Below are 3,119 nucleotides of genomic sequence, written 5' to 3' on the forward strand. Positions count from 1 at the left end.
CATTACCCAGCTTCCCCGGATGGTAACATCTTACAAAACTCTCATTCAATATCACAACCAGGATACTGACGCCTGATACAGTCAGATGCAGACCATTCCCATCACCACAAGGTCCCTCCTGCTGCCCTTTGTAGCTACACCCACTTCCCTCCCACCCCACTCCTCCCTTAACTCCTAGCCACATTCATCTGTTCTTCTCTACATAGTGTAAGAATTGTCAAATTGCAGGCCACCCCACAATTTGTCACAGCCTCGCTTGTTGTGGGGGAAAACCCCACACATTTGGTGAGCACCAGTGGTGTTCTAGATAAAAGTAAAGGAGACACAGGGCAGGAACACGGTGGGGAAGAACTGGGTTGACACCATGGCACAGGGGGGCAGGTTTTAAATGGACCCCACAAACACAGGCCCAGAGACTCCCCAGGCACTTACCTCCTGAGTAAAACAAGGAACACGGGCACCTGTTCGTCGGCACCGTCCCTGGTCAGCGGGAGATGGCAGCCCCGCCAGGTTGGCTCCTGAGCAACGCACACGCAGGCAGGTGCTCCTGCTCCCCGAGGACGCCGAGTGCTCTAAGGTCCGAATCTCAGTCTTTGCCGATTCTAGGTTAGAATCACCCGGGGAACTTTAAATGCTCTTGCCCAAGCCATACGCAGACCAATTCAGTCACCATCTCTCGGGTGGGAGCCAGGCCTCAGTGATGTCGGAAACTCCCAGGTGATTCTCGCTTCGCTCAAGCAGACTCAGCTGATGCACCACAGCCCTGCTCCCCTCCAGCCCCGCAGACATGCCAGCCGGTCCCGCACTCCTTTCCTCTGGCTGGGGGATCCTCCCACCTTTCAGATACAGCTGATACAGCTCTCCAGGCAGCCTCTTCCAATTGATCAGCCTTGGCCTGGGGTCGGAGGTGGGGGTTGAAATTGATTCGCCTCCCAGCTGGGAAGCCTGCAACTGCTTGGCCATGGCCAGGCCCAGGTGTTTCCAACCACAGAAAATAAGCGTGACCTCAGGCTTATTCTCATCACAGTGCTCCCGGCAGCCAGTACCAACCCGCTGGCTTGGGCTCGTGGGATGACGATCAGTTGCTGTCCTCAGCGTAGCAGCATTTTCGTTCAAGATGCTGGAAACCTGGTGCACTCACCATCTTGCCACACTTCCTCTTGCTTGTTCATCACGTTTCTTAGACGACTTGTCATTAAAGTCCATTTTAAACACCGTGTACAGGAAGCCCCCACTTAATGTGTTAGTAGGTTTTTGGAAGCTGCAACTTTAGGTGAGATGACGTATGATGAAACCAATTTCACCAAAACTGATTCTGAACGATAGTCAAGTCCCACAGCATATTTCTGGTCACAAAAACATCGCCAAGCTTCTATGTAAAGACTCAAAACACTTCTAATGTTTAACTTTGATAAATGTGAGCTCTACATACATTTAAGAAAGATTCATAAAGACAAATACTATGATTTCTGACCCGCTTATTCCAGTTCAGGGTGCAAGTCCGGCCCCCACCCTGGACAGGACACCCTTCCATGGCAGGGCGTGTACACACACACACACAAGGAAATTGAGACACGCCAGTCACCCCATATGGGATGTGGGGGGATGCAGAGAAAATCCATGAGGACATGGGAGAACCTGCAAACTCCAGCTGGGAATCAAAAATTATTTTTCCTTACCATTATAATGACAGGATGAGGTTGAATGAAATGACATTATTCAAGGGCCTGTGTATAAGGCAATGGATTGGAACACAACTCCATATACTCTTTTTATTCAGTTTGTTTTATAGCCACTTCCTTTTATTCGGAAAAGATAATGCAAATGGCAACAAATTCAAATAAGAGGGAATAATTGAAAAGTGGGCCCCCATTCCCACCCGTTTCTCAGTTCCCTCACCCACCCTGCCAAGTTCTTGTTTCTCTCTCTAGAGATACCTGAAGCACATCCCAGCATTCAGGGGTACCCACCCCAGTGGTAGTCCACCACACACTCTTGCCCCTCACTTGTGTCACCCATCTTTGTGTGTGTGTGTGTGTATGTGTGTGTCCCATCTTGAACAGCATTTCATCCGCCCATACAGAGCTACCTCTTTTTTTATAATCATTACAGAGTATTGCACCCATAAGTGTACCGTCGTTAACCTAAGTGGTTTGTTTGGTGTGTGTTTTTGCCTATTCACAGATATCACGGTCATTTTCAGCCTTTTGCGATTACAACCAGTGTGCTGTTTCTAACTGGTGTTTTGTTTGGTGTGTGTTTTTGCCTATGCACAGATATCACGGTCATGTTCAGCCTTTTGCGATTACAACCAGTGTGCTGTTGCCTATGTCCTTATAACCGTGCAAGGGCATCCATAAGATTGATTCCTGGAAGTGTAGTTCTAGGGTCTCCACAGGGTCGCAGAGTGCGCATATTTAAGATTCTGATGGTTTTGCCAGAATGTCCGTCAACATTCTGAGAGAATCCTATGTTAGGACAGAGTAGGCTACGCTGCAGTAACAAACAGACCCCCCATCTCAGGGGCTCAGCACAGCGGAGGCTTGGTTTTCATGAACTTGCATCCCACCTGATGCAGGTTGGCTGGCCCTTCCAACTTGTACTAAACCAGTTGGCACACACGGCCTCCAGTGTTGCCACACCAAGAGAAGCGAGGGTTGGGGGTGGGGGTGGATCACTGTAAGGATCAGGGCTTGAGGTGGCTTACATCACCATAACCTGCATCCAACTAACCAGAACCTGCTCATGTGGCCTCAACCTACGGCAAGGGAGGCTGGGGAGGTGGAGGCACGTGGACCCTTGACAAGCACCAAGTTGTTTCCCCAAACTTCACCCACACAGCGAATCACTGTCCCAGCGGACACGTGGGAAAATGGCACCACATAGCGTTCCAGTTTGCCCTTCTGTACGTTCTTGAGGCAACAGGCCTCACCCCTTTTCCGTCCGCATACCCCGAGCAGAGTGTGTTCACACTCAAGACACACTCCAGTGGACTTGCCCACATTTTCCAAAACCCAAAAGAACATTTTGTGGGGAAGCCCGGAGACGTTTTCATTTTGGCTCTTACTCATAAAAACATATAAGGCATGTGAGTAATAATATAAAATTAGCCACGTGAA

Source organism: Myotis davidii, unplaced genomic scaffold, assembly GCF_000327345.1.
Source record: "Myotis davidii unplaced genomic scaffold, ASM32734v1 scaffold134, whole genome shotgun sequence".
NCBI classification, from domain to species: domain Eukaryota; kingdom Metazoa; phylum Chordata; class Mammalia; order Chiroptera; family Vespertilionidae; genus Myotis; species Myotis davidii.